The sequence below is a fragment of the Sinohyriopsis cumingii genome, chromosome 9 (assembly GCF_028554795.1).
Source record: "Sinohyriopsis cumingii isolate HCF-2022 chromosome 9, ASM2855479v2, whole genome shotgun sequence".
Lineage (NCBI taxonomy): Eukaryota > Metazoa > Mollusca > Bivalvia > Unionida > Unionidae > Sinohyriopsis > Sinohyriopsis cumingii.
In genome coordinates this window covers 113,972,298-113,983,164 of record NC_142969.1, presented here as the reverse complement: position 1 = coordinate 113,983,164, position 10,867 = coordinate 113,972,298, and the positions used below count along the sequence as shown (strand labels likewise).

Genomic DNA, 10,867 nt, shown 5'->3' with positions numbered 1-10,867 from the left:
GCTTTTGAGTCACAAGTTTTAACATTAAAGTAGCTTTTGAGTCATAATCTTTTAACTAGCTTTTCATTCATAATCTTTTAACATTAAGGTAGCTTTTGAGTCATAAGCTTTTAACATTAAGGTAGCTTTTGAGTCATAAGCTTTTAACATTAAGGTAGCTTTTGAGTCATAAGTTTTAACGTTAAGGTAGCTTTTGAGTTATAAGCTTTTAACATTAAGGTAGCTTTTGAATCATAATCTTTTAACATTAAGGTAGCTTTTGAGTCATAGTCTGTTAACATTAAGGTAGCTTTTCATTCATAATCTTGTCAACACTAAAATTATATTCATTCTCGTTTTTGTAGTTAGTTTCTCAATACAATTTACATCTATCTTCTTGCAAGTAAAACACATAGATTGCATTCTTTGCATTTAGTATAATTATCAATCATATAATTACTATCTTGTAACCATAGTTACAATACTTTGACGCGGTGTCAAAATTCCAAAATGAACCAAACTGAGCATGCATTAATGAGAATTAACGGACTAAACAAAAATGAAGGGATTGTAATACAAAGAAATAAAAGGAATGAACATCAACTAAAAAGAAAAAGGAAAATAGTATTTCGTATTGATCATCAAATTCTACTTTGAATACTTAAAAATCACTAAGAGGCAAGTGACAATAATATTAAATAATATAATCGGAAATTACCATACATTATCTCATAATTTCCTGTTTCTTTCTGTCTTTGACTTTAAACCGCATTCAACTCATGATACCATACAATCGTGATTCACTAAAGGCATCTGAAAGGCAATTGATTTTGGAAACCTCAGAGACAAGGATGTTCCGACTGCCATGTAGGCATGATGCCACACCTAACCCCATCCACGACCTAATGATCTTGGCAAGAAAATCGAAATCACGTTACAAAGCGAAAGACCTACATGCAAAAGACCTCATATTTTGTAAATAACGATATTTGGATATTTCAGACTGATCCACTGTAACTTTGTCAACAATATTCTCTCGGTATATCATTGGTGATAAAAAAACAACAACCGAAATTAGCAGTGGAGCTGCGCCCGCGATAAATCACATGAAATCAGAATAGTTTGATATTTTAATTTAAATCCGCATTGTTTCCCACATTATTCTGAGTCATTCAACAAATGCCAATACATCATCATACCACAACGTGTCGTTTTAATTGTTCACGTAGAACAAAATCCATTCAGTATAATGCGTGTATCAAGAAGATTATTTCTTGTATCATTTAAAAATTACACACGTTCCCTGCATTTGTCTCACCGTAACTTCTCATTAAAGATGTATGCCTTTTTATCGGCAATGTTTATAGCACAGATCAAGATAAAGTGATGATCATATTATGACATTATCGATATAACATCCCATGTTTTACCTAGATGTTGTCGTAGCCCTATGAACTACATGAACGACTGGACGTAATATGACATGGCGGAGTGCGTTTGTGTGATTTGGTTTTTTAACGTAGCTTTAACAATTTTTCAGTCACATCGCTTCAATGTCCGCAGTGTAGCAGTTTGTAGTAATGTCTAGCACTGGGGCACCATGCCGCACACATGTAGCATGATGTAACACCCAGTCACATTATCCTGACACAAGACTGACCAGTCATAACACTTACCTCTTAATGCTGAGCGTCTAGCGAGGCAGCTGTTAGTATCATTTTTGTAAGTCTTTGTTCGACTTGGCTTGGGTTTGAACCCGCGACCTCTGGCATCCAATCTGAGGTATCTATATATTTCTAACTTCGGTCCTCCTGATAGTTTCATATTTTGACCCCGTCCTCCATTTTTTAAGGTAGAAATAATGAAGCACGAGGCAACTGATTAGAAAAATACACACATAATTAAATTTACAATTTGGTTTACAATTAGTTTGAGTTTGGCTTGAAAATGGAATGACTTGCTAGGCGATCGCCTGTCACAGAATAGCATTGGAGATCAAATGTGTAACTTAGGACGTTAGAAGCATTCCATTTTGTCATAATACAGGTGAACATTAAACATGCATAAGGCCCATGCTGATGTTTGGTCCACGTTTCCACAGGAAAATATTCAAAATAGCTCTGTACTGTCAAACATGAACTGAGAAAAGGTATGGGGAAGTGTTGGTTCAGTGTAAAAGCTATCAATTGTACAACGGCAAAACACGAATACTTTGAATTAAAATATAATACGCATGATTTCCACGAAAAATCATTGGTTGGTTATTTGTATCATTAATGTAAAAAATATTATCATTTTTCTGCCATCTGTCCTAGTCAGATGAAAATTCATCACAAACTGTCCAGTGAGACTTTATATAGACAAGCTGAATAATATTGCACTTACTAAATCGTGTGTGTGTGTGTGTGTGTGTGTGTGATTTGGATTTTTCAGTCATATCGCTACGATGTCTGCATGTGGCAGATTAAAGTGATGTCTAGCACTGGGGCATCATGCCGCCGACATGTAGCATGATGTCCCACCCAGTCACATTATCCTGACACCAGGCCGACCAATCCTAACACTAACCTTTTAATGCTGAGCGCCAAGCGAGGCAGCTGTTAGTACCATTTTTGTAAGTCTTTGGTATGACTCCACGGGGGATCGAACCCAGGACCTCTCGCATTCCTTACTAAATCTTGGCGAGGCGAATGAATATAATTGGACGGAATGTCACTTAAAACAGTGCAACGTCCCAGGGAAAGAAGACACGTTTTAAGAGAGAGAGAGAGAGAGAACTTCATAAATAACGTTTCTAAAGTTTATACAACTTTGATGATGAAGTTGATAAAGTTAAATAAAAATGCAAGTAATAAAATGTGTATACTAAACGTTTACGTTAGATGTCCACAAATACATAAAAGTATCACACTCCTTCTAAACATATATACGTAACAGAGCAATATATCTATTATTCTTGTCAGGACTTTTTAAGTCTTACAAAGTACACAGCCCCCTGCCAGTAGAGAATGAATTTACAGCGGTGCTTTTGCTTTCTAAAGGAAAATCTTAGCACGAAGAAACTCGGAAAAACTGAGTACGAAGATTGTCGGAAAATCTTAGAACGAAGAAATTCGAACAATCTTAGCACGAAGAGAGTCGAAACATTTCATGTATTATGGTGCACGTCATTAAAATAAACATAAATTAATCAATCGATCGATCAAACAAGAAACGATTAGATCAATCACAGATGATCTATTTTGCGACGCTAACAAAGTCTGCAATAACTTTTCTCATGAATGTGGCCTTATGTGCCAAATGTCCAATAATTCTGCAAGCCTGATTGCCTATGCCGTTTCGTCTTTTAGTGACATTCCTCGACCAAGAGTAGAATATACATCTATTCTACTGCTATTGTAATCAGTTAACCGTCGAGCATATGTGTCAGATTCGGTATCAATTCGTTTCATTTAGCACTCATTGTTTTACGTAAGTCTTGAGCATGTATAAAGAATATAAAAATCCACATATGTACAAAACATTTCAAAAGTGGCACTGAAGTGTAATCGTGTACTTTTCTGAAAATTTTAGGACGGAGTTTGTAGCGACATAAAGCTGAAGTTAGATATTGTATAAAGTCCAAACAAAATTTGGTTTTCATTATTTCCTTTAAAGAAAACTGTTGATGCACTAATAAAAATGAAGCAAAGTAAAAACAAACGTTTAAAAATACTAATGGATGCATCACTACTACATATCTCACGATGACTAGAAAAAATTACAGTCACTCATTTTTAGCTACGATCATTAACATTGTTTTGTACATTTCAACATTTAAATGATCTGTAAAGTTATACTTAAATGTATACATACCTGTCTATGAGCAAAACAAGAGCCTTGGCAAGTCTAAAAGTTAACCTATAATAAGTTCAACATTCAGTTCGGACCATCATATAACATCCACGGCGAACAAGCAAGAACGTCAAGTACTGACCTGTACGACATTGCCCTTGCCTTTTATATATGACAAGTGATGCATATCAAAGTGTCTTCATTAATTACCTCATACCTGTACTTTTCCTTACCTCGTCAGTAAATTTATTATATGATGCATATTTTTCCACCACCATACGAAAGTTTTGACGTAGTCCCGCCCTCTGGCTGACATAAACCAATCACATACCTGTCAGACATGTCGTCGGAGCTGACAAAATACTTTCAAACAGTCTACAAGAGACATGGTTCCGGAAAGTGATGTTTTACATGAAATGCTTATGTTGAACACGGTACATTTGCAAGGCGTGACCATGTTTTCGTTATTTCAAAGGCCTTTCTTGCAGTGCGGATAGGCGTTTTCATGGGAATATATTTAGAACTCTTGGTGAAAGCTGTTAAGAATAAGAAAGCGCTTGAAGCTCGATGCGGGGCAGAGGATTGACATGTTAAGGCAGGGCGGATTACAACACCACTTCAAACTCCGTGTCAAGACGCTAATATGTACTTCTGTACGGCGTTCATGGCAACATGTGAAATCAAACATTCATGTAAATAGCTTTTAAATAAGCTATACTTAATAAGTTATAAGATGCTTTATGAATAAAAAGGGAATATATTATTAATCACGAGAAAGACGGTTGCTTTCAAAATCATCTGTAAATATTCTCTTTTAAAAGACTTTACTTAGACAATTTATCTGTGTATCTGACCACAAAAACTGCTTCTATGAAGGGCGCCGCCTACTTACTGTTTAAAACTATTTTTCTATCTTTTGCTTTCTTTCGGACACCGTGAATAAACTATTTCTATATTCTGCCTCTTATAATGTATAATTACAAACGTATGAAAATATTAAAGATTATGTTGAAACTAATAAACTATTTCTATTGTTGCGTGATTTAATTTTAGCCTCTGGAATTGCCATTTCATTTTAAAAATCACGAATACAGGACGCAAGTTAGTTATAATTTATACCTTAAATGCTGCATGCCATAGTTTTTAAAAATATACATTTTAGTGGTTTAGTTCGCTGGGTATGATCAGCTCGATAGCTTCTCATGACCAGTCTCTTGGGGCTAGTATTGGTTAGGCTATATTTTTGTGTTGTTGTGTGGATGGTATTTCAATTGGACATGATAGTACCCGGATGTCTGTGGTCAGTCCAATTAATTTAAACTGACGAGAAGGCTATATCTGTCAAGGAGGTAATATATTTCAGTTATCCGTCTAGGCTCCTGTTCCGTTTAGACTTAAGTGGACTTGGCACGTGTGTGTGTCAAACGAATCAAGGCTCATCTGTTTGTCACCCATAGCCCTCGTTTGTTTTCTTGGATACTGTATATGAGTCTGACTGGTGGAGGTGTGGAGAGGCGGTAATTGACCAATGAATGAAGATGAATGGTCCACCCACTAATTTCTATAGCATGTCTAAAGAAATCGACTCATTCTAAAATCCATAAATTTCGTGAAAATTGAAAAGGATATTTAAGTTATGAGTTTTAGAATATTATAAGTTATAAATTGATTATCAGGCCCGAAAGTGCCTACAAGCTCGACGTGTAGCCTCACTCACGTAATATCTCACATATTATCAGCACTTATACTGGACAGCAGACATGACTTGCGATGTGTATAAGTTTGACTGAGATTTTAGCGGAGTCAGCGATCAATAAAATAGTATATAGTTTTCGAATTAAGCTTTTTCAGTTGGTTGTGACAGCCATGGTTGTGACGATCAAGTGGTAGAAATATGATCAAAATATACCTTAACTATAAGGAACAGCTAGTTGTACGGTGTTGCAAGGATCCAGCTTAAACGCGGAAGGAGACGGAGAGACTGCACCCTTAACACTCCTGAACATTTTCACTTACACTTCCCGACAACCTCATATGCCAGTGCCAGAACGGATATCTTACTTGAACAAATATAATATTTTGTCTGTGGTTTAACGATTAGAGTGTAGACCTAGAGAAAAGAAGGGTGCAGGTTAGAACCCTGCAACAATACCAGATGCCCTTATGTGTCCTTGTACATGGCCCTATACTCGATTTGCTTCAGCTTGATAAAACCTTCATGTGAGTATATGCCCTAAATATCCCCAAATCGAACCAATCACAATCATCTCTCAATCAAACAAGACCAATCACAAGCATCTAATATTCCAATAAGACAAATCACAATCATCTCTCAATCAAACAAGACCAATCACAAGCATCTAATATTCCAATAAGACCAATGACAATCATCTCTCAATCAAACAAGACCAATCACAAGCATCTAATATTCCAATAAGACCAATGACAATCATCTCTCAATCAAACAAGACCAATCACAAGCATCTAATATTCCAATAAGACCAATGACATTCATCTCTTATTCCAAATTGACTAATGACAAGCATCCAGTAAGACTAATCACAAGTATATTATATTCCAAGAAGACCAATGACAAGTATGTTATACTCCAAGAAGACCAATGACGAGTATATTATACTCCAATAAGACCAATCACAAGTATATTATACTCCTATAAGACCAATGACAAGTATATTATATTCCTATAAGACCAATGACAAGTATATTATACTCCAATAAGACCAATGACAAGTATATTATACTCCAAGAAGACCAATGACAAGTATATTATATTCCTATAAGACCAATGACAAGTATATTATACTCCGATAAGATCAATGACAAATATATTATACTGCAATAAGACCAATGACAAGTATATTATACTCCAAGAAGACCAATGACAAGTATATTATATTCCTATAAGACCAATGACAAGTACATTATACTCCAATAAGACCAATGACAAGTATATTATACTCCAAGAAGACCAATGGCAAGTATATTATACTTCTATAAGACCAATGACAAGTATATTATACTCCAAGAAGACCAATGACAAGTATATTATATTCCTATAAGACCAATCACAAGTATATTGCACTCCAATAAGACCAATGACAAATATATTATACTCCAAGAAGACCAATGACAAGTATATTATTTTCCTGTAAGACCAATCACAAGTATATTATACTCCTATAAGACCAATGACAAGTATATTATACTCCAATAAGACCAATGACAAGTATAGTATACTCCAATAAGATCAATGACAAATATATTATACTGAAATAAGACCAATGACAAGTATACTATACTCCGATAAGATCAATGACAAGTATATTATACTCCAAGAAGACCAATGACAAGTATATTATATTCCTATAAGACCAATCACAAGTATATTGCACTCCAATAAGACCAATGACAAATATATTATACTCCAAGAAGACCAATGACAAGTATATTATATTCCTGTAAGACCAATCACAAGTATATTATACTCCTATAAGACCAATGACAAGTATATTATACTCCAATAAGATCAATGACAAATATATTATACTGCAATAAGACCAATGACAAGTATACTATACTCCGATAAGATCAATGACAAGTATATTATACTCCAAGAAGACCAATGACAAGTATATTATACTCCAATAAGATCAATGACAAGTATATTATACTCCAAGAAGACCAATGACAAGTATATTATATTCCTATAAGACCAATCACAAGTATATTGCACTCCAATAAGACCAATGACAAATATATTATACTCCAAGAAGACCAATGACAAGTATATTATATTCCTATAAGACCAATCACAAGTATATTATACTCCTATAAGACCAATGACAAGTATATTATATTCCTATAAGACCAGTCACAAGTATATTATACTCCAATAAGACCAATGACAAGTATATTATACTCCAAGAAGACCAGTGACAAGTATATTATATTCCTATAAGACCAATCACAAGTATATTATATTCCAATAAGACCAATGACAAGTATATTATACTCCAATAAGACCAATGACAAGTATATTATATTCCTATAAGACCAATCACAAGTATGTTATATTCCAATAAGACCAATGACAAGTATATTACACTCCTATAAGATCAATGACAAGTATATTATACTCCAAGAAGACCAGTGACAAGTATATTATACTGCAATAAGACCAATGACAAGTGTATTACACTCCAACAAGACCAATTGCAAGTATATTATACTCCAATAAGACCAATGACAAGCATGAACTATTCTAATAAGACGAACCACAAGCATATAATATTCCAATAAGAAAAAATGGGGGACGAGGAGAGAAAACAATCTTTAGCTTTTAAAAGAATAATGAAAATATAAGATGTGACCTTCACTGGAGGTCAAAGTGGAGTCTAAATGTAATGCTAGCTAGATTCACTTGCGTCAGTAATGTAATATTAAAGAACGAACATAAACCATGAGGGGAACATAAAATAAAATAAATCGGACCTTATGGGAAATAACTACAGTTGTGGCATTGAAGTGAAAACTGTAACCAGACATTTAAGTTGGTCTCGACAAAAGGTACGTTACTCTTTTATGAGCATATCCATTGATGCCATCTTTCCGACTGGATAATGGATGGTCGTCTAGTTGGCTAGATGTAAATGTAACAATGATGTAGGGACGATGTTTAAGCAGGGTTTGTTTTTGTGAACAGTTATGTAGACGCCATGAATCTGTAAGAACGGATAATGACACAGGAAAATTTATAACTTGACTTGGTCTTGCAAATGATGTTAAATAAAATAGCTTCAGATTAAAAATGTAGAATTGCCTCGAAATATTTACACGATGTATATCATACCCTTCGGTACTTCTATATTACTTCTTGTATATAGTTATTATATTTCTGACCTCCAGCCCTTCTAGAGTCATGTCTGGCTTATTGCTGACCTCCAGCAATTCTAGAGTCATGTCTGGCATATTGCTGACCTCCAGCAATTCTAGAGTCATGTCTGGTATATTGCTGACCTCCAGCAATTCTAGAGTCATGTCTGGCATATTTCTGACCTCCAGCAATTCTAGAGTCATGTCTGGCATATTGCTGACCTCCAGCAATTCTAGAGTCATGTCTGGCATATTGCTGACCTCCAGCAATTCTAGAGTCATGTCTGGCATATTGCTGACCTCCAGCAATTCTAGAGTCATGTCTGGCATATTGCTGACCTCCAGCCCTTCTAGAGTCATGTCTGGCATACTGCTGACCTCCAGCAATTCTAATCACTTCTAGAGGAGCTTTTAATGTATTTCCAACCTCCAACATTTCTAGAGTCACTTCAAGTATATTGCTAACCTCCAACATTTCTAGAGTCACTTCAAGTATATTGCTAACCTCCAACATTTCTAGAGTCACTTCAAGTATATTGCTAACATCCAACATTTCTAGAGTCACTTCAAGTATATTGCTAACATCCATCAACTCTAGCTTCACGTCTAGCATATTACTGACATAAAACACTTCTGCATTCATTTCTAATAAATTACTGACCTCAACAACTTCTAGATTCACTTTTAGCAAATTTTTGACCTCTAGCACTTCTAGGTTCACTTCTAGTATATTATTGACCTCCAACACTTCTAGGGTTCACTTCTAATACATTACTGACCTCCACAACTTCCAGATTCACTTTTAACTTATTACTGACCTCTAGCACTTCCAGATTCACTTCTAGTATACTAATTACCCCCAATAACCTTCAGATTCACCTCTAGTATTTTACTGACCTCCAATAACCTTCAGATTCACCTCTAGTATTTTATTGACCTCCAATAACCTTCAGATTCACCTCTAGTATTTTATTGACCTCCAATAACCTTCAGATTCACTTCTTGTATATCACTGACCTCCAGTAACCTTAAGATTCGTTTCTAGTATAGTATTGACCTCCAATAACATTTAGATTCAGGTTGTATTGATGACTTAGCACTATTTGTAGACAAAATCACTGCAAGCTATGACACGCTTCTTTTACTTGCTGATTAAGATTGCGTATGTACAAAATATGGTTCCTCATCATACGGAAAACTACTATCTCTGACTTGACCAACGTTGTTCAGGTCGGCATATGTTTTACGAAATGTCTCTGCCAACCTCTGTTGATAATCCTTACAAACAATCCCAGAAAACGTATTGAACTGAATGTTTATTTTTACTGTTATTTCAGGGACATTCATGCTATCACCAAAGACCAACTAACAACAAAGAAACCTTGCCGGTCCATTAAACGTTTTACTTTTGTGCTTTCATTGATGGCTTCAGCGTGTGTCCTTTCACATTCTCCGCATTTTAGATGATATGTGACATAAATAATTACTCTCCGAGGGAATACATTCCAATACTATTGAAGGTCTTTGATGTAAGGGAAATACATGAAGCTGTCTTTTAACAGATTTAAATCACCCAGATCCAAGAGCAATTATGAACACTTTGGAAGACTCTGTGACTCAGCTATTAATGCTAGAAGCAACCAATTTCGTCATATTTTTTTAAAATATGTGTTGATGGCTCGAAATCAAACAAATTTTGACCATCATAAAAACATTCTAAGCAACAGAGATACTAATTCGATTGATCCTCTTTCAAATTAGCTTATAAAAATAGTCGCATCACTGACGAACGAAACGTTAGCGAACTGTATTATTACTTTTTTAAAAAAGGAACTTAGGATTTTGAGCAAAATGTGAATAACAGCACACTCAAGTTTAAAATCCAAATACCCAAATAAAATAGAGAATTATTAATTCAGATAACTTTTGAAGTTTAAAATCTACAAAACATTTTTGTAGATCAATCAACTTTTTTTAAACGGCAATGACGAACCGACTAACCGATTACTTCAAAGACATATTACTGCCTTGTAACCTTCCGCAACGGTAATAATTGCCAAACTGTCCTTCTTAAATTTACTGAAGAATGGAAGATGGCCTTGGGTGGAAACAAATGATGTGCTGCAGTTTTGATGAATCCTTCCCCTGACTGCCTTCCAGT

At 35.0% G+C, this 10,867-nt stretch overlaps 1 protein-coding gene across 3 annotated transcripts in view; it reads right to left on the bottom strand.

Annotated features, from left to right (window-relative positions):
• Window positions 1-10,867, bottom strand: part of LOC149792497 (prestin-like) — a 33,315-nt gene that overhangs the window by 8,265 nt on the left and 14,183 nt on the right. The window contains exons 1-2 of one of the 3 annotated variants that reach the window (XM_089971085.1): window positions 3,835-3,994; window positions 1,656-1,856 (exon numbers count right to left, since the gene is read on the bottom strand). The exons of 1 other annotated variant lie outside the window; for it this stretch is intronic. The gene's annotated coding sequence lies outside the window, so the exon portion shown is untranslated. Of the gene's footprint in view, window positions 1-1,655; window positions 1,857-3,834; window positions 3,995-10,867 lie in introns of those variants that run through there. One more of the 3 variants, XM_089971084.1, reaches the window with a different exon arrangement.